Source organism: Callorhinus ursinus, unplaced genomic scaffold, assembly GCF_003265705.2.
Source record: "Callorhinus ursinus isolate GAN/ISIS: 27379988/994484 unplaced genomic scaffold, GSC_fseal_2.0 scaffold25, whole genome shotgun sequence".
NCBI classification, from domain to species: Eukaryota; Metazoa; Chordata; class Mammalia; order Carnivora; family Otariidae; genus Callorhinus; species Callorhinus ursinus.
Genome location: NW_027397087.1, coordinates 1,266,108 through 1,288,158, shown reverse-complemented (window position 1 = coordinate 1,288,158; position 22,051 = coordinate 1,266,108). Strand labels below are relative to the sequence as shown.

The following is a 22,051-nucleotide window of genomic DNA, read 5'->3' as shown; positions in this document are numbered from 1 at the left end:
TTAGTCTAATTTGGTTTTGGTTTTAGTCCTAGAATATAGTCCTTGTTCTTGGGATTAAAGCCCTTCTGAGTTTTAATGAAAATCCTGAAGTTTTTCCTAACCCCTTCGAAATAGTAAGACTGGAACACCAAATTCTGACACTCTGAAACTGGGTAGCTGCTGAAACCTTCACTCACTTTTAATGTTCTGTTGCCCTCCTTTGGGTACTTGAAATACTGCACTGCACAGTGGAGTTGGCCAAAAAATTTGAGGGACATTTGTGTGCTGATTTTGGGTTTTCATCTATGGTGGTTCTGTTCTTTCCAGCATTCTCCTTTTCAATTTCCTGACATTCTGACAGCCCAAAGTCAGGCCTCTGGCTCCATCACAACTTTTTCCGGAGGTTTATCCCCCATGAACCCCATGAACAGAGGAAGTACCCTCAAAGGAAAATTTAATTAATGTAGATATCACTTATTAGACTTTCCATCTTTCAAGAGTCCTATTCCTTCCAGCTTTAGGTTGCTCTCCAGTGCCTTCAAAGAGTTTTTAAAAATTTTTGTTCAGAATTAATAATAGTTGTTGTCAAGAGAGTTATTCTGCTGTAAGCTTCTCCATTGTTGCCTGAATCAGAACTTCATCAGTGAGTGTTCACTACTCTTTGAAGCAGTTTAATTTTAAAAGGAAGAAGAGGGGCGGCTGGGTGGCTCAGTCAGTTAAGCCTCCTACTCTTGACTTCGGCTCAGGTCATGATCTCAGGATTGTGACACTGAGTCTCATGTCAGGTTCCATGCCTGCTTAAGATTCTCTCTCTCCCTCTCCTGCCCCCCCCCCCAAAATGGGAAGAGAAAATAGTGTTAAAGCAGAATCTAGGTAATCGAGCTGTTTTCACAGTGAGAAACACAAGCATGTTTCTAGGCAAAGGAGGAGGTCCAGCGAAGGAGAGATTGAGGTTGCAAAAGATAGGGAACTAAGAGATGGCACTGTTAGTGAGGGGATGAAAATCAGTGTAGCTTTGGCATGTGCAAAAGAGAAGAGGTGAGGGGATTTTGAGGTAGCAAGGATAGGAGCTGAATGTATACGGGGATTTGTTGTCAGAAGAGAACACGAACTTATGGAAGCTATATGGATTCCTCATATGAAAAAAGGAAGTGAAGAGACAAGAACTAAATTGAATTCAGGTATGGCTAACAGAATGCATAGGATGGATAAAGAATGAAGGTGGGAGTAGTCAAGTGTGACTCCAGAGTTATAGGCTTTAGCTGCCTATAGAGGGCATTTTATTTAGTGAAAGGAATTTATTTGGAAAGGAGTAAGTTAGGCCAGAGGATGGTGGTGAAGCTTATGAACTGAGGTTTGGACATGTTGAATTCCAAAGGCCAGTAAGAGACACAGGAAAAAAATCTGATAGGCATCTGGACATACGGATCAGAAGTTCAGAAGAGAGGTTAGGGCAGAGGTAATATTTAGGAGATAATGGCTTAAGGCTAGTAAATCAAACTGTGAGAGTGAGTGGCAAATAATGGATTAAGAAATGAGAAGGCCTGCAACAGACACATGAAAAAGTGCTCAACATCACTCGGCATCAGGGAAATCCAAATCAAAACCTCAGTAAGATACCACCTCACACCAGTCAGAATGGCTAAAATTAACAAGTCAGGAAATGACAGATGTTGGCGAGGATGCAGAGAAAGGGGAACCCTCCTACACTGTTGGTGGGAATGCAAGCTGGTGCAGCCACTCTGGAAAACAGTATGGAGGTTCCTCAAAAAGTTGAAAATAGAGCTTCCCTACCACTCAGCAATTGCACTACTGGGTATTTACCCCGAAGATACAAACGTAGTGATCTGAAGGGGCATGTGCACCCCAATGTTTATAGCAGCAATGTCCACAAGAGCCAAACTATGGAAAGAGCCTAGATGTCCACTGACAGATGAATGGATAAAGAAGATGTGGTATATATACACAATGGAATATTATGCAGCCATCAAAAAATGAAATCTTGCCATTTGCAACGACATAGATGGAACTAAAGGGTATTATGCTAAGCAAAATAGGTCAGTCAGAGAAAGATAGTATCATATGATCTCACTGATATGAGGAATTTGAGAAACAAGACAGAGGATCATAGGGGAAGGGAGGGGAAAATGAAACAAGATGAAATCAGAGAGGGAGACAAACCGTAAGAGACTCTTAACCTCAGGAAACAAACTGAGGGTTGCTGGAGTGGTGGGGGGTGGGAGGGATGGGGTGGCTTGGGTGATGGACATTGGGGGGGTATTGCTATGGTGAGCGCTGTGAATTGTGTAAAATTGATGAATCACAGACCCATACCCCTGAAACAAGTAATACATTATATGTTCATAAGAGATAAAGAAACGAGAAGGCCTGGAAAATGTCAATATTTAAAAATGAGTATATGAAGAGTAACATCACAGAGAATGAGAAGGAGCATCCTGAGAGCTCAGGGGAAAAACAGTCATGTGCAGTGTCATAGAACCCACAGAAAGCACAGGCAGAGTGTCAAGAAAGGGGCATAGTCAGTAGGGTAGAACGCCATTGGAAGTCAAGTAATTTAAGGATGAAACGTGTCCATTAGATGTAGTGACATGGAGGCTAGCGGCAGTCTTGGTGAGAGTTCTTTCAATGGGGGTGATGAAGGTACAGGCCAATTTATTTTTTTCAGAAGCCAATTTAGAGGAAGTAAAGAATAAGAAGTAAGGAGGGAAAAAAAGGCAACCTGTGCAGATTATCTCTAAAAGAGAGAGTACAGTGGCTGGAGAGGGTTGGAGGATGGAGGGATTTTTGTAATGGGAAAGACTTAAGTGTGTGTAAGTGCTTCATGGGAAGGTGCATGTGGAGAAGGAGGCAGAGAAGATTCAGGAGAGAGAAGGATGGCTGAGTTTGAAAATCACTGGTCTAATGAAAAGGACTGGTGATAAGAGCAGAGGAGGAACTGACTTTCAAGTAAAGGAGGAACTTGTTTGCCATTGAACAGGAAGAAGGAAGGCAAGGATGAGAGTAGATGGGTAGGTTCTGTCCGTTTGGAGAGAGAGGAGTGTAGGATTGCTGAGCAGTGGGTGGGCCCAGCATTGAGGGACAGTTGAGGTTGATGAGCATTAATTTTTAGTGTGGTCAGTTTTCTGACTGTGTCCTTGTCAGCAGTCACCAGCAGTCCCAGCACAGGCATGAATACAGGGGATAGTTAATTCAGCCAGGGTCAAAGTGTTGCAGGTGACTGTGATCAGTGATAAAGGGGCAAGAGAGTCTGGGAGTCTGGCCAATGAAATCTTGGAATTTAGGCTGAGTGGTAGCAAAAAGAAATAAGGGATAAAAACAGTGATGAGAGCAGTTGAGTGCGTGAGCAAGCTGGAAGGTGAGTGGCTGGTGAGACAGTGGGCTGTGTCGGAGGTTTCAGAGTGGAGTGGTTTGGTTGAAAACATGGTTCCAGTGTATGAGAGAAAGTGGCTCAACTGGAGAATAGAAGATTATTGGTAAGGAGGAAGCAGAGTAACTGAGAGGCCATGTGTGATGGATTATTCATATAATACATTAGTTTCCTATGGCTGCATAGCAAAGTACCACGCATTAGGTGGCTTAAAATAACAGAACTTACTCCTTTGTAGTTCTGGAAGCTAGAATCGGAAACCAAGTTTTTGGCAGAGACCTGCTCCCAACCGAAACTTCTGTGGGAGGATCCCTCCCTGCCCATTCCAGTTTCTGGTAGCCCCGCATGTTCTGTATAACCCCAAAGTCTGCCTTCATCTTCACATGGCCCTTTTCTCTCTCTGTGGGTCTGTCTTCACCTGGTGTTTACCTCTTATTATAAGGACATCAGTCATATTGGATTCGATCACCCCACTGACCTCACCTTAATTTGATTACATCTTCAAAGACCTTATTTCTAAATATGGTCATATTCACAGGTGCCAGGGGTCAGGTCTTCATATATTTTGGGAGGACGCAATTGAACAAATAACACTGTGAATGTTCAAATCACCAGTAGGTGGAATAAAAAGGAGCCAGAGCTTTTTCAGTGAAGGGCAGGTCTAGGAAATGCACAGAGCAGTGAGAGAGAGAGTGGAGAACGACGTTACCAGACGTAGGAAGCTTCAAGAAGAGGCGTGAACTCGTGGGAAAGTAATGATCTGAAGGTAGTCCTGGTGGGAGAAGGACACAGAACCCGCCTCCTAACTGTCAGTCACATGAGGTAGGAGAGAATGAGCATCCTGTCATTGGGAGATACCCAAGGGAAGCGGGGTCCTTTGGGAGGAGCTGGATTTCATCTGTTCAGCTGGTGTTCAGGGAGAAGGCAGAGGGTGGATGATGGAGCATGTTGATCATGGAGCAGGTGTTCTGGAAGGGAAAAGGGGCTGAGGAGATCGGAGGGAGAGAGCATTAAGGAAATGACCACACGGAAGAGGAAAGATAATGCAGCAGAGAATTTACACAGTGGCAGTCATCCAAGAAAACAAAGGTAATAGCCTTTGTGGGCTTAGCCTTAGTCTTCTGGAGGTTGGCGGCCATGTTGTGGCATGAGGAAATGGAAGCTCGACAGTCATTCTGTGAGACAAGACATTCTTTTTCTCTTAGCTGCTGGAGTTCCTGTTTGCATGTCCGAGTCTTGCTGTCCAACGTGTACAAGTGAATAGAATGGCTGGGAGTATTCTATACAGTCATGCTGGCCTGGTGAGCTGGCCCTCTGGTGCGGTCCTGGGGGCACGGGGGTAGGCTCTCTGCACTGAGCAGCTACCCTGCATCAGGTTATTGTTCACATGGGGCCAGGCACTAGTACTGCTTTGTGCGGGGAGGAAAAAAAGGGCTCATTTCACATTGGTCCACATGTGGAGTACAATTCTAACTGTGCTTGGATTCTGAAAAACACGGCTCCGGTTCTTCTCCATTAGCAGCTCAATTATTTTCTTTCAGGAAGTTTTATTCTTACTTCTGCATCCGCACTGAGCCTCATGCTCTGCTATTTCTGACTGTCAAGAGATGAGAAGGGAAACAGCTATCCCAAGAAATAGCATAAAAGTCAAGTTTAACACATGTCGGTTTTTTGTTTTTTTTTTAAGATTTTATTTGAGAGAGAAAGAGAGCACGAGTTCAGAGGGGGGTGGAGGGGCAGAGGGAGAGGAAGAAGCAGGCGCCCTAGGAGCCTGATAGGGGGCTCGATCCCAGGATCCCGAGATCAAAACCTGAGCCAAAGGCAGACGCTTAACCGACTGAGCCAGCCAGGTGTCCCTCATGTGTCAGGTTTTTCAATGCACTAACCATTTGCTGGACCCGAGGACCTAGTTGTTTTAAAAAAGAAAAATCCAATCTTTTAACCCCGAGATCTTTCCTCATCTATATTGTTCGCCTTCCTACTTGAGTTATTAATACTGTTGCAATAACATGTCTGCTTGAGGCAATACCAGTCCCTCTTTTTATTTAAAGACAGTCTGTACCTTAGTGGTGGGAATCTTCACAAAGAATTTATTCAGTGTGTAAAGTGACACCGTAGCTCTGCTGTTCATTTGTCACTTACTTGTTCACAGCAGGCAAATGGCCCCAGGTGAATTATGAGTAGGTATTATTCATACCGGGGCTCCTCTGCAGTACTTAGTACTTTGCTCTTCAGACCTAAGGGCTGCTATTTTGGTCTCGATTAGCAGTGTTTTTTCTTCCTCCATCCACTCCTGAACTTACTAATTATATCACGAAGACTTGCCTTTTTTCCCCCTGTGATTACCTCTTTTTCATTTGTTGCTTTTACGTGGAAGAAACATGATGTGTTGCATTTGTGTTAGAACTTGAATCTTAAGAATGCAAGCCATGTCATATGTATCATTTGTATTCCTCATGGGTATTTTAAAACCTGGGGATAGGGCGCCTGGGTGGCTCAGATGGTAAGGCAACTGCCTTCGGCTCAGGTCATGATCCTGGAGTCCTGGGATCGAGTCCCACATCGGGCTCCCTGCCCAGCAGGGAGTCTGCTTCTCCCTCTGACCCTCTTCCCTCTCATGCTCTCTATCTCCCATTCTCTCTCTCTCAAATAAATAAATAAAATCTCTAAAATAAAATAAAATAAAACCTGGGGATAAACTTAAATCATGATTATGACCTTCTGTGTAATCCGTTGAAGTTATGTTCATATTCATAATTCACAGATCAAACCATTTCTAAAGAACACTGGATAGTGATTTGAGAAAGTTTTCCCTCCAGCTTGCTGTAAAATGTTCCACAGGATAACCCCTCAGGTCTGATTGTGACTCTCCTTTGAGGAGAGTTTTGTAAAGGAAACGTTCAAATTTGTTTTCGAAGTTAAGATTTCCAGACATTTAAGTTGACAGCTTCTTCTTCTCAGTAGTTCATTCAATAGTTTTATTCTTCAAAATTTCATTCTTTTTTTAAAGATTTATTTGAGAGAGAGAGAGTGCTTGCATAGGTGACAGGAGGGGCCAGAGGGCCAGAGGGCCAGAATCTTCAAGCAGACTCCCCAGTGAGCCCAGAGCCCAGCACGGGGCTCAGTCTCATGACCCATGAGATCATGACCTGAGCTGAAACCAAGAGTCAGAGGCTTAACTGACTGAGCCACCCAGGCAACCCTAAAGCTTCATTCTTTTTAATAGTGACCTGAACAAACTACACGACTTGAAAAATTTTATGAATCCTTTGCAAACAATATTTTTTTGTTCTTCATGTGCTGACATGCAGCAAATAGGTGATTTTAGATAATTCCAACACATTGGAGAATTAATTTGTTTTTGTTCATCCACATTGTATTTCAGGGAATGATTACAAAGTGTTCCTAATGCAGTCATTCCAGAATTGAGCTGCTTTCTCTATTAGGACATTTTCAAATAATTTTCCTCTCCTTTCACTTAAACTCAACTGAGCCTTATCCAAAGCCTTTAGAAGATGCAAACAGCTGGTGCAAGAGAGCTATCTGTAAGTCTCTCTTAAACAGTTGTTTTCTTAGCTATAGAGTGGTTGACAAAATTAAAAACCCCTTGACCTAATGATCCATTTCTTATTGCAGCACTGTCATTAAGGATTTTTGCCTCAAGCCCTACTTGAGCACTTCACTCTACATCCCAAGATATTTCTCCTTCTGAAAAGAACAGACTGTAATCGCTTTGGGGTGGTTCAGGTACACTGCCACCTCAGAGCACAGAGGGTGGAATAATTGATCTCCAGCCCACCTCTTCCATCCCCGAAGCAGTCCCTTGAGACTTGAAATTTGAATTGTTACCCTGATAGGCTGTGGGATCTGGGTTCAGACAATTTCACTTCTTTTACCTAAAGAGGAGGAGAGTTTTTAGAAATCAATGCAAATTCTGAGACTGTGTCAACAAAGAAGCCATAGTGTTCTCATCAGCAGAGTCTCTAGTAAACAGCTAGAGAGTACTTTTGGTGAAAAATACAGCCAAGAAAGAGGAGAACTTTTGGGTGTTCATGAGAAAGTTTCTACAGCTGCCTCTGATCACCGTTCAAGTTGAAAAAGAAGCGCTATGCTTTTGCTCACTACCTGGTTTCCCAGGTAAGTTATGTCAAGAATGTTTTATCTTTAAAGATGATAAGCCTGGGGCACCTGGGTGGCTCAGTCAGTTAAGCATCTGCCTTTGACTCAGGGCATGATCCCCAGGGTCCTGGGATTGAGCCCCGCATTGGGCTCCCTGCTTGGGGGGGGGGGGGGCTTTTTCTCCCTCTCCTGGCCCCCCCCCTGCTGTTGTGTGTTCTCTCTCGCTCTCAAATAAATAAAATCTTAAAAAAGAATGATAAGGCTGTTCAGAATGTAGGGGTTTTGGTACAGAGCTCACCCAGAAGGGCAGTGCTTTTCAAACTTGAGTGAGCATATTCTTCCATCCCCAACTTTGTCTTGGGTGGAGCCAAAATTTTTCTTTTAACTTCTGTATGATTCTTATGCAAGTGGTCCTCACACCACATTTTCAGAAATTGTTGCAGGGCTGAATTTCCAGTCATCAGCCTTTGACACCTGTTTCCTTGTTTAAATAATGATAAAGTTGCTAGCCAGCTTGGGGGTGTAGATGTCCTCACAAAATGAAGCAGAGCTACGCCCTTGACTTGATTAGCTTCACGTTCAAACTTACCTACAGCCTGCCATGGAAAGTTTCCAACTGCTATAGTAATGAATGAACTTGCTTCTTTCTCAAAATGTACAAGTTGAATAGGATGCCAGACATGCCTTTCATCTCCGTCTTATTCACTGAGAATATAAGGACAAATGCCCATGGAGAACAGCTGGGTAATTTGAAGCATTTATCTCTATAGGGTCTTGACAGGCTTTGCTTAGGTCACCATGAGCAAGGACTTTGCTTTTTGAGGTGTGTCATTGCTCCATCAGTTTCCATCAATGTGTTCATTCTCTCCCACGGAGCCAAGTTAACTTAACCATTAGGCAGTAGAGGGGGGCGCCTGAGTGGCTCAGTCAGTTAAGCATCCAACTCTTGATTTCGGCTCAGGTCATGATCTCAGGGTGGTGAGATTGAGCCCCACATCCGGTTCCACACTGGCCATGGAACCTTCTTAAGAGTCTCTCTCTCTTTACCTCTGCCCCTCCCCCCTCTAAAAAATCATTATTTACTGGAGGTAACGCCTGGTTATCCAGGAGGGGAGGGGAAGGGAAACGCCATGATCTATCCTGCAACATCTATTCCCTGGCCTCATTGTTGATGGTGAACTTGAGTAACCTGGGTTAGTTACTCTGCAGAGCTGAGAGGAAGGGAGATCAAGGGATGGGCCCAGTCATGGCAAGTTGGGTAGTTGGGCAGAGGCAGTATGTGATGTGTATTTCCTGGCCAGCTTCACTAGATGCTGAGTGATGTGCTGGGTTCAAAGTCTCTTAGGAAGAGACTAAGTCTCCTAATTGTTTCTTTGTGTTGATCAAAGCTAGTTTATGCCCTGGGTGAAAGGGATCACTGACTTCAATGAAGGAAGCTTTGGAGAGAATGGGATCCAACCGATCTTCACAGATGATTGTCTAATTCCATACTTAGAATATTTCTTGGTAAGAAAGACATTATTGAAGAAGATCTGACCCAAGGAGGTTATAGGTCTCTCTGCCACCACTCCAGTGAAGCAGTGCTTATTTTATTTTTATCCCTGTGATTTATTCCATAACTAGACAGCTGTATCTCCCACTCCCCTTTTGGCCCATCCTTTGACACCCCCTTCCCTCTGGCAACCATCGGTTCATTCTCGGTACTTCTGGATCTGTTCAGTTGTCTGTTCATTTGTTTTTAGATTTGACATATAAGTGAAATCATACGGTTTTTGTCTTTTTCTGCCTTATTTCACTTAGTGAATAGTCCCTAGGTCCATCCACATTGTTGCAAATGGCAAGGTCTCATTCTTTTTTATGGGTGAGTAATAGCGCGCGCACGCGTGTGTGTGTGTGTGTGTGTGTGTGTGTGTGTATTACATCTTCTTTATCCATTCATCTACGGATGGACACTTAGGTTGCTTCCATATCTTGACTATTATAAATAAGCTGCAATAAACATAGGGGCACATATATCTTTTCGAATTAGTGTTTTTGTTTTCTTTGGGTAAATACCCAGTAGTGAAATTGCTGAATCATATGGTAGTTCTGTTTTTAATCTTTTGAGGAGCCTCCGTACTATTTTCAACAGTAGCTGCCCCAATTTACATCCCCACCAACAGGACACGAGGATTCCTTGCTCTCCACATCCTCACCAACACTTGTTATTCATCTTTTTGATTCTAGCTGTTCTGACAAGTGTAAGGTGATATCTCATTGTGGTTTTTTATTTGGATTTCCCTGATGATGAGTGCTGTGGAACATCGTTTCATGTGTCTTCTGGCCATCTGTAGGTCGTTTTTGGAAGAATTTCTGTTCACATTTTCTACCCATCTTTTAGTTAAATTAGGTTTTTTTGGTGTTGAGTTGTAGACTCTCTTTATATATTTTGGATATTAACCCCTTATTGAATATATCATTTGCAAATATATTCTCCCCTTCAGTAGGTTGCCTGTCTGTTCTGTTGTTTCTTTGCTGTGTGAGAGCTTTTTATTTTGGTCTAGTTCCAATAGTTTATTTTTTATTTTGTTTTTCAAGCAGTGCTTATTATAAGTGGATGTCTTTAACTCCTGCAGCTACTGACGGACAGTGCTGACTCTTACTGTGTGTACATGTTTTAAAATATCTGTGATAAGTATTACATGCCCCTTGCAAGCGGGGTTGCATAGTATTAATCCTTGCATGATCTTTGTAAATGTAAGCATCTAGTGGTAGTAGTTTGGCTCAGATGTTATGAGGCAGTTAGAATGGATGTAGTCTAGTTCTCTATATGGGTATAAAAGTATTTTTTCCATATTGGTGAAGAATATTTATGACTGTTATTTATCATCACAAAGGCTTTTTTATAACTGCCAATTTTATGAACATCTGTCCGTATACTCCTGCCAAAATATTTTTTAATCCAGAACTTAGTTTATAGTGATACGCTTATTTCTGTCAAAGCAAAAACTTCGTGGAGTGGGCAAAAATAAAAACTGCATTTCCACATTGGAATCTGGATGCCATTTGGGAGTGGGAATGAGACATTGGGAAAAAAAAAATTCAAACCATTTGGAAGCCAAGCTGTTGCCCTTGCCCTTCACCGCCACGAGCTCTGTGCCGACCTGAGATCCTAAGTCCACGAGCCTCGTGGAGCTGGTGCTGCAGTCAAGGCAGGAGCTTTTCCCCTCAAGAGATTAGTGATGCTGATGACAAGTGCACCGTAGGGAACAGCACTGCCTTTGAGCACCCAACGTCTCTGTTCTCTCTGTCAGCCTTTAGTTCCAGCTTGACGTTTTTCCTGCTCTCATTGGTGCCCCATAATGCTTTCCTCACTCATCCCCTTCCTGTTGTGTAATGAAATGGCCAAGAGACATATTCTGTCCTACAGCTGCTGAGTACCTCTGCCTTGGTGACAAGAGAGCAGCCTCACCATGGTTTCCAAATTCTTTAACAACCATATCATCATTCAACAGGGAGGAGAAAACATGTGGGCGGTAAAATGCTGGTCCATGTTCTTCCACCAACACTCAAGTCAATCAAGCTGGAGACTAACACATAAACATTAGGTTGAGACTAGACTTTCCTAACCAGCCCACCCCCCTGCCTCAGCTTTCACCTCATCCCTTGGTATTTCTGGACATCACACCTCATTCTGACTGCATCATCCTGTACCCTGTGCTCTTCTAGCTGGTGTTCATGCCCCTAACTTCGTCATGGAACCTGGGACATGCATGCTGGGTCTGCCTCCTCGCTGATATGCTGCCTGGCCTCTTTCTTAGAACTCTACGCTTTTTCTGATACACAAGCCCTCTTCAAAATAACAGTTGATGTTAGGATCTTGTTATTTATCTGCAGAGCTTGGTGTATTACCTGTACCCCTCATTAAGCTAGGCTTTTATTTATGGCCATCTTTTTTAAGGACTACATAGTCATTGTTTTGGTTATCTCTATCCATAAGCAGTAGGTACATTTTGCTGCTCTGCCACTCAGCTTGTTTTTTCCAGATGCAAGTGTTCCAAGTTTTCGCCTTTTGGCACCTTTCGTACTTAACATGACTGCTGACCATGCGGGGCAGGGGGTGGAAACTTGGCTCAGTCAAGAACTAAGCCAGCCATCCAGCCTGTCACTTCCCCTTTCTCCCAGCAGGCTGTTTTACCAGCCAGCTGCCCAGTGTTTTGTCTCTGATTCTTTGGCTGCCCCTTCTTCCTTATTTGAAAGAACACCAGCTTCACAGCACTAATTTTCGCCAAGCTCTTGGTAACATTCTTCCTAACTATGCCAGAAACACTGAGGCTTGGCAGAAAACTGGGTGTCCAGGACACCTAGATGTTACTTTTGGTTGGGGCCATTTCAGGCAAGATGATAAAAACAACAGTCATGTGGATTTCAAATTATTGGGTTATTCATTTGAAAGAAAATTTTATATTTTGATGAATTGAACTCTTTAAGGAAGGATCTAGAGTGAGAATCAGCTACTATCCAGGATCCTGAATTCACTTGTTTGGTCCATTTGCTCTTCAGGGTCTCTCAAATTGGGGTCAGAGACCTCCTTCAGAGTCACCTGGGATATTCTTTTAAAGTACCCACCTAGAGTAGGGTCCCAGAAATCTGAGATGTTAGCAGTCTTACCTAGAAGATTCTTGGGCCCACTGTATTTCTCCATTCTTCCAGAACGAGCTTATTTTTGGTAGCTCTTGTGAGAAATCTCTGAGGATCATCAAAAGGATAACTGTAGGTGTTGGTCTCACTTGAACTAATAAACTTTCCCCCAGGAGAAGCTAGACTGTGATGGGTCTGCTGGTCCGTGTCAGTTAAACAGCCAGTATCTGGGCATTTCACAGATGGGGCAGAGAAACAGTGACTGTGGGTGTTTCTAGTTCTTCCTCACTTTTGGTTGGCATTTCTTGGCAAGACAGCAAGACTCTTGTCAAAGGATATTTGTCCTGCAATTTAGATTTCCTACTTGTAGGTGGCAGTGGCACCTCCCTTGCATAGAAAATGTTTCATCGGGACACCTGGGTGGCTCAGCCAGCTGAGCATCTGACTCTTGGTTTTGGCTCAGGTCATGGTCTAGTCAACGTGACTGATGGGGCTCTGCACTCAGCAAGAGTCTGCTTGTCTCCCTCTCTCTCTGCCCCTCCCCTGCTCATGCATGCTCTTTCTCTAAAATAAATCTTTAAAAAAAAGTTTCAGCAAGTGGTGTTCTTAAGTAAATATTCAGATTCCTAGTAGTTTTTATTTTTATTTAATATCAACACCTTTTGATAACTTGATAGCCTTCTCCCTTTTCCTTGCATGTGATCAGCTTATTCCATGCCTTTCCTCACTCTTGTCTTGGAGTAAACCTCAGGCCAGCGTGGCATCAGATGCTGCCATCACTTTCTTGTGGCTGTGAGTGCTTCTGCTTAGTAAGCCTCTTTGTGTTGCAGCAGGGATTTTCAATAGTTGTCAGTTTTTTTCTGGAGCAACTCTCTCATCCCTGCAGCGAAGATGCACCTAGGGGCGCCTGGGTGGCTCAGTCAATTAAGCGTCCAACTCTTGATTTCGGTTCAGGTCATCATCTCAGGGTCTTGAGATTGAGCTCCACGCTGGGTATGGAGCCTGCTTGAGATTCTCTCTCTCTCTCCCTCTCCCCACTCACTTGCAAGCACCTACAGACTGCTGGATGCTGAGAGTGTCACGTTCCTGTAATTGACTCCTCAGGCATCAATCAGAAGGGAACTTCCTCACTTCCTTCTTTTCAAAGATAATTACCTCTTCCTCCTTTTCTTCCCCAAAAGAATATTTTCCAGCTATCTGTTTAAATTTTGTGAGGGGCGCCTGGCTGGCTCAGCCTGTGACTCTTGATCTCGGGGTTGTGAGTTTGAGCCCCATGTTGGGTGTAGAAATAACTTCAATAAAAATTTAAAATGTGTGTGTACCTCACCACTTACATATAATGGCTTTTGTTGGTAAAAATGCAAGCAAAAATTGGAACTCAACTGTTTTGAATAGTGTCTGTATATATTTTCAGAAAGACCCTCTAGCCTTTATCAGAACAAAATACTAAAGCATAAAAAAATCAAGTTGTTATACATTTTTAACCTTGTTTCATGAAAACAGCTCTTAATACAGATAGGCAAAGCCTTTTCCCTGAAAAATGTTTACAGTCTGGATATGTACATGTTTAAAATCTACACGTGTATATCCTCGGTGGAAACCTGTCCCATCATACCCAGAGCTGAATTGCCTTTTGGAAGAGAGCACTTACGTGGTAAGTCAGTCTCTTAGAACTGCATATGATCTTGCCTGCCAGAAACCTCAGTTTTGTAAAGCTCTTGATCCCTGATTGTCTCACTAACTGCAGATGTAGCCTTTGCATTCCCAGTGGCTCTTCCAAAATAGAGAACTCTCTCTGAGAGAGTCAAGAATCTAATATGAAACCCTTTGGCTTGAGAGGAGGCAGCCTAGTAGTTAGAATTCTGCAAGCTTGGTGTGGGGATGGGGCTTTCTCTTCAGGAGTACTGACACAGGATCAATCAGAAAGAGTGGAGTTTGAAATTCAAGATTTAAGTGCCATTTCCAGCATGTGATTAAGGGGAAACTTTTTCAGTCTTTCTGAGTTTGTTTTCTCATCTGTAAAATGGCTGTAATATCTCTTCCCTAAGGGTTGAGGTTAGAGTGAAATGAGAGAATATTTGTAAAGAATTCAACACAATACCTGGTAAAATGATAGAGATAAGTAAATAGATACATTTAGAATGTATATATGGGTTCTATTCTTGTTTCTCCACTGGCCTGTGTAAGTTTTACCCAACTCCTTTGTGTCTCAGTTGAGTTGCCTCAAAAACAGTTGTAGAACCACCCTCTATTTTCACGGAAATCCAGAAAGTAGGCAACATCTTCAGATTTAAACATTCATTATATTAACTTTCTTTATTATAATCTATCAAAAACTTAGAGGTGACAAAGGTAGGTTTAAAAAGTACTTAACTGCATAAATATTTAAATAAAACCTGGTTGGGACAAGATGTGGGTGTTAGTTTGGTTAATGACTGGTTCTGCCTTTTAAGCATAAACACAATACGAATAATTATGTATTTTGGATAAGAGAGGAAGTCCACAAATGAGCTCATTTCTGTTTATGTAGGTGAATGAGATAATGTCTGTCAAGTGCTTAAAGCTCCTGAAATTCAAGTTACACATGCCATCTCTGGCCATCCTAATACTATCCCATGGAGAATTGGTCTTCTCCAAATGCCAGCCTGTACCTGACTGAAATATCTTCTGAGGGAGAGATTAGGTTTCTGTGCCAGGAAGCTTGGGAAGCCTTCTCATCCATGGTCTTTGAGTTAGGACTACATCAAGCCGTCAAAGGGTGATGGTTATCAGTCTTTTTTGGGGTGGTATGGTGAAAGGGAACAAACACGATGCATATGGAAGCCAGGCCACTGGAGACTGAGTCCATCTTTGCCTGTTACTGGCACATGTGGTGCTTCTGGAGAAATAGACTCTCTCTGTATACACAGTTTGAAATCTGGAGCCATGAGATTAAACACCAGCCATGTTGATTCATGGACTAGGCTATCTCAAGCAACACGAGTAGAGTGTGAAGGGGGCAATTGAGATACTGTCCTCATTAATAAAATTCAGAAGGTTCAAGGCTTCTGAATAGATATGTCCTATTGGTAAGAGCTGGCTTGCCAAGGACCTTGGCTTTGCCCCAAGTTTTGCTTCTGTCTTGTGGTTCTCCTGTTTAATTACCCCACTACCGTCCCATTGGCCATACCAAGGCACCTTGCTTTAATGGTTTGGCTCACTTATAGACCAAAATTCTTTCCTCAATTTATGTGATCCCACCAAAACAGACCAAAACCTCAAAAAAAATTTTTGTTAAACACTAAGGAATAACACAAGAAAAATTAAAATGGAAGGTCAAATGTATTCAACATTCTAGCTTAAAGTTTCTGATTCTTAGGCAGTTAACATGCTCACTCTTCCTGTCCCTGTTTACATGGAAGCCTAGAGGAAAGAATGACCTGCCCAAGTCCCTTACTTCCTACCTTCAGACGTGTCATTGGTTGGATGCTTTTGTAACATCTAAGAACATCCCACTGGCTATGTTTACTCTTCATAGCGTAGATCAAAGCATGTGAGATTCCCTTTTCCCAGCTACCTCAGCTCTGCCTACTTAGTTCTGGCCTCTGTTCTCACAGTCACTGCTTCTCCCCAGATGACCCACATTAGAAATGACCTCACCTTGCAGGTTAGACTCTGCAGCCTACCCCCTGCAGTAGGGCTGAGTCCATATAAACCCATCAGCACATAAGTATAATACAATGTCAGTCACATGTATACATCTGACTGCTCAGTCCTGGGACTGGAATGGGAGGTATAGGTGGAAAAATTAGTAAGCAGGAATTGTTCTCTACTTTCTCCTTCCTTTGCTTACTCCCTTTATTGACTCACGACATTTGCAAGTGCTTGAAACTTTTTCTTTGGGGAGTTGGGTGAAAAAGCAAAGGAAAGTAAGGACAGAGGTTCTGTGAAGCTCCTAACTTAAAAATGCTGCTTCAACTAATGGAATTTTAAACAGAAGGGAAGCAGACACCAGAAAATGGAAAAGAATAACTCCCCCATCGTGTTCATTCATTAAACAAAAATCTGAGTTCTTTTTATGTGCCAGGAACTTCTTGTTCACATAAGCCTTCCTGAGGCCAGCCTCCAGCCTGGGCTGTGCTTTCCTAATCACAACATTGCTGAGAGGGCTCTGTGTCCTGCAGGGCATAGAACTCCTACCCCTCAATTTAGCATTGAATATTCTGTTTTGCATTGTTTTATAAAGTTTCATGTACACTAGGTGTCTCTTCAGATAGGTTAAAAATTTCTTAAAGGACAGAAACCATGCCTTTTGTTTTGTTCCCTGAAGCAGCTAGTGCAGTACTGAATGTGTATTGTGGTACTCCAAATACTGGCTGACTGCTTAATGGACTTGGGAAAGGAAAGTGAGGTTAATTGGGCTGACTGCAGAGGCTGGGTCTCCAGGAATTCTCTTATTATGGAGAATATGCAGCATCCTCTCGGATTCCCACTCTTTTCCCGGATGAGCCTACCTCTGCTGACATCTGTGGGGATACCCATACACAGTTACAGAGACCTCTGCTCTCTTGTCGTCATTCTGTTGGCCCAAATGGGAGGTTCCAGTGGACAGTTTACCAAGTGTAATTACCATCTCTGTGGTCCTTTTGATATTTGGTGTGGCTTATTCTTACTGTACCCCAGTTTTTTTGCACTCTTTTCCATCCTATAGGAACCCTGGTCATCTTCTCCATTTCCTACATTCAATTAATTGCCAGGTCTTACCTCTCCTATCTTCTCAAGATATTTCAGATTAATTCCCTTATCTCCACGTCCAGCACCATTACTTTAATTCATGCTATCGTCACCTAAGAACCAGCATATGGCAACAGCTCCCTAATTTGTTTCTCTGCCTTGGTCTAGCCTCCTTCAGACTGGACCTGCAATGATCTTTCAAAGATGCAAATTTGATTAGACTAATTCCTGCATAACTTCCTTTAATGGTGTTCTATTGCTCTGAAGATAAAGTCCAAACTCCTTGACAAGGGGACTCAGGACCCTCTCAGTCTAATGCCTACTTCTTCCTCAGCCTCGTTTCTCACCTGCCTTTGCTTGCTTCCCTCTCTTTCCCCGCTCCCTCTCCTTCTCTGTCTCCCTGCCTCCATCCCCCCTCCCTAGCCTTCCACCCCAGACAAGTTTGATTCTCTGTGTGCTTCCTCACTTTCTTACTCACCCTGGGCCTTTTGAAGCATACTTTGGAAATTGTCCATTTGCTTCCCTGACACTCCACTTGACCACACAACCTTGAAGGCTGGGGACTTTGCTTTATCCTTACACATAATAAGAACCTCAAAGATACTAGATCTATAAATGAACATATGAGTTATTGATGTTCTGATTTCACTGCTCTGTGATGGATAATGTCTGACATTTGTTTCTATGTACCAGACCCTATTTTAAGTTCTTAAACATAAAAACTGCCTATGCTGAGAAATAGATACTATTATATCTCTATTTTACAAATACGGAAATTGAGACACAGAGAGACTAAGTTACTTGCTTATCCTCATTCAACTAATAAGCAGTTGAACAGATATAGGACCTCATGGAGTCCTATGCTAGAGTATTCCCACTTAACTAATATACCCTGTATTGCTTTTTTTTTTTAAAGATTTTATTTATTTATTTGAGAGACACAGCAAGAGAGGGAACACAAGCAGGGGGAGTGGGAGAGGGAGAAGCAGGCTTCCTACCGATCAGGGAGCCAGATGCAGGGCTCTATCCCAGGACCCTGGGATCATGACCCAAGCCAAAAGCAGACTATCAACAACTGAGCCACCCAGGCACCCCGCCCCCACAATATTGCTTTTAATTCAAAGCTATTGATACACTTAGAGGGTGTATCATTGAGGCCTGGCTATGTGAGAACCAGATAGATTAATGGAGAATTGGAAGGAGACCCATGACAGGTCCTTTTGAATCATAAACAAGTTGGGGGAAAGGGCCCAGCCCGGCAGGTGAGTGTTCAGTACAATTTGTCTGCATCCACAGACACCACCAACCACATACTCTCAGAGAGTCTTCTAAAACATAGAGTCCGTTCAAGAAGACGAGTTGAGCACTTGCTGTTCTTCACACTGGGGTTACCAAAAGTAGAATGACACAGATTTTTCAAGATACCCACAATCTAGTGAAACAGACTTCACTGCATGAGAATTAGATAGAACAGAGTGTGGTTCACAGTGGAGTAGAGGGAGGACAGCCCACCCCCCCTTTGTAACTGACTCCCTCTTCCTTTGCCCCAAAGCCTGGCTAGTACAAGCCAGCACAGTGCTGAGTGCATATTGTGAGGTGCTAGGCAGAAGAATGCTATGTGAATTCGACAGCAAGAGTATCAAATTCCCACCATCTTGCTTTTAGTAAGCCTTAGAAAAACACTTTTGGTGCAGTGAGGAAGATGTTACCTAGTTTTATGGACCACAGAGAGTCCACAGGCTTTCTCTTCTACTGCTTTCCACATCATGGAGCTAAATGAATACCTAGTTTCTGGCTTTGGCAGGGCCCCGGAATCTCAAGGTTTTCTGTAGGACATTTGGGAATGTAGTGCTTCTCTAGGCAGAGGACGGGGCTGGGGAGAGAGATGAAGAGCTGTTTCAGAACAGATGTCAACAGAGCCCTTCTCTCCGTGCTGAGAATCGGTAAACACGTGCCGCACAGTGACTGAGGCACAGGCTCCAGAGCCCACAGACGATGAGCCGACCTCTTGGGGGACTCTCGTGCTGCAAACAAATTAGCTTTGATGGACGAGCGGCCTTTGCTCAGTCTTGAAGAATGTGGAGGTGGGAGCCCAGGCCGGTGTGGAGTTTAATTAAGGATGGCAGCTGGTGTAGCAAGTCAGCTGGCTCTGTGCTCTGCACTCCATTTATGTCACCAGTTACTACTTGCGTTTTGTTTTTCTCCAGATCTCCTGTTGCCCTGTCTTCTCCCTTGCCACCGTCCCCATGTTGTTCTGTGTGCTCTTCGACTGGTGTGACCTTATCCCCAAGTGCAGGCTCCAGGCGAGGACCACACTCTAGAGGTAGAAAAATTAAACTGTAAGGAAACTGCATAAACCAGGGCAGGTACAGTACTCTGATTTGAGGTGCTTTCTCCCCGTGCCCACTGTCTCCCAATTACATGTGCCCATTTGTCCCAATAATGAAGTCCTGACCGCCTTGGGACTTACCCTATCTGGAGGGAAAAGAAAAATATGATCGGAGCATGTCTCATGTCTGTGTTACTGGGGGTCTTCCATCAGGTTGGATGATGGCGGTGCTGGGGGAGCACACCTGTCTCCTGTCCAAGTAAACCAGAGCTAGGGAAGAAAGAAAAGTGACTTAGAATCACACAGTCTCATGCCAGAGCAGGATCTCTAGCACGTGGGTCTGTGAACGCTTAGGTCTACAGGAGAATGGACTCCATAGGGTTCTTGTAAGAGTGAGCAGGAATGTTGAAATCATTCAGTTGATGAGCCAAGTACCAACCATCACTGCAGACATTCCTGAATAGAAAATTCTCCAAATCACCTGCTTTAGTGAAGTGAAAGAGGAAGAAACACACAAACCCTAGCTCTTTTGCTGCGGCTTCTGGTGACATGAGATCCAGGTAGACTAAGGAGTGGTGAGGAGGAGGGGCACCTGGGTGGCTCAGTCGTTAGCTTCTGCCTTCAGCTCAGGTCATGATCCTGGGGTCCTGGGATCGAGCCCCACATCGGGCTCCCTGCTCCGCGGGAAGCCTGCTTCTCCCTCTCCCACTCCCCCTGCTTGTGTTCCTGCTCTGGCTCTCTGTCAAATAAATAAATAAAATCTTTAAAAAAAAAAAAGTGGTGGGAGGGAATCTCTAAAATTTCTCTGATGGCATCGTATTTGGGGAAATGGAGTTAGACGGATCAATGTTCATGGCGTAAGGCCTTTCAGGAAGTGTTTTATCATACTGGATGCTACTTATTATGATGCTGTATGTGCTCTAGAAACACTTTCTGGATGTGAGGCTCTGCCCTGCATTAACAGCTGTTTGCTCGCTCACGTGCCATACAAATGAGTTAATTACCTACAGCAAGAACAGACTTTGAAAACAAAGCAAGAAATATATACAGTAAAAGCTGTTGTCTCCTGATTACAGTTTCTCCTGTAGTCATTTTCATAAAAAGAACTGGGCAATTGTGTGTTATGCCAGAATTCTAGAAGACTGGGTTTTTAGGATCTTGGGTTGTGATGACCCTGAGTAGAAACATACTTTGTAGAAAAGTCCTCAAAATTTAAGTGTCCCAGAGGTCTTTAGCCTTTGGGATAGGATTACCCAATCTTGGCTTGGGGGTCTGAAAACTTTTAATAAAGGGAATAGTAGGCCCAGAAAGTAGAACATCATTTTATTTGAGGACGTTGAGGTTGGGGGGGCGGTGAAGAATGCATGAAATACTTCAAAATTAAAAGAAATTTAGAGATTATCTATTTCCTTATTTTAAAAATGAAAATGTTGAAGTCAGAGGTTATCTGTGCCTTAGTAGTGGGGTTCCCTTTCCTAACCCATAAATGTAGAGTGGGGTCCCCTTTCCTAAACCATAAATGTAGCGTGGTCTTGAGTTTCTGTTGTTAGTAGAATGGTCCTAAGTATTAAACTGAGGGGTTATGCTCCATAGCTCCCATGTCAGAAAGTCTTTAACCAGAGACTTTAGAATAATTTTGACTCTTTCTTTCCCAAATGACCACAGTGGGCTTGCTTTGGCTTTTAAATTGGAGCTCCATGGAAACCACTTTACCTGTCTCAGAGTTTTAGACATAGCTGTTGGTGACTTCTGGCCCTCATTCCTGTTATTCTCCTAGTGGCCATGTTCTCCAGTGTCCTACAGGAAACGAAGGCTTGGTATGTAAGTTGATTATAAGCTGTATTCCCAAGGAAAATGGCATATCATGAAACTAGACTGTAAGCTCCTGTGGAGCAATGATGTTGTGTGTCTTCATATCTTTCTCACTACTAAGCACTGTGTTTTCTATAAATACAATACTTAAATATTTGCTGATTGAAAATATTCTAGTTGTGAAAAATATCTTTAATATTTCCATCAGTGATCAGAACAGAGTAAAGTAGATAGACTTTGGAGACAGATTGCCTGGATTTGAATCCAACTCAGCCAAATAGAAGCCATGACCTTAGGCAGGTGACGTAACTTCTCTATGCCTTAGTTTCCTTGGCTGTAAACTGGAATGTTAATAATTCCTATCTTACAGGGTGGTTATGAGGATTAAATGAGTTAATATATTCAAAGTACTTAGAACAGTGCTTGGCACAGAGAAAGTACTCAGCATTAGCTATTACTAGTCAGTATGCGGCAAAAACTATCTTTAACTGTTGTTGAGAAGTGTTGCAGAAGAAGCATGAATATTATATTACCTGAGCACATAATAAATCAGAGTGATTGTCGTTGGGGTCATCGGTTCTTATAGTTCTGGACATTTCTTTGTTCGGAGCTGTGTTTGTGCAGCTCTTAATTCTCTTATGCTGCAGTAGCCAGGTTTTCTTAACAAGTAAATAGATTCCCTATCATGGTCACTATTGTCTAGAGCCACATTGTGGTCTGTCCATTGCCCTCTTAGAGATGATTGTGGACGAGGTCCCAGTGGCTTTCTTCCTTTGGTCCTCCCCAGGTGTCGGTGTGGATCAGTGTATCTTTCCTTTCCCTTCTTCAGCAAGACTGTATGTGTGTTCTTCTCCTGTACATACTACCAGCCACACTCAAGTTGCTCCTGACATCTTGGTCACTGTTTCCTTGAGACTTAGGGATTTTCTTCTTCTCATCCTTTAGAATCCAGCTTGAAACCCATCTTAACTTGAATAAGAGAAATCGACCTTTTATATTCCTATTCATCCATCCATCCACCTATCACTGATTCATAAGCTCTTTGCCCTTGAGATTGTTATTGTGTGATCTATCCCCAACTGATACGAGTA

At 43.1% G+C, this 22,051-nt stretch overlaps 1 protein-coding gene across 1 annotated transcript in view; it reads left to right on the top strand.

Moving 5' to 3' along the window:
• RYR3 (ryanodine receptor 3) overlaps positions 1-22,051 on the top strand; it is a 518,087-nt gene that overhangs the window by 169,294 nt on the left and 326,742 nt on the right. The window lies entirely within an intron of this gene.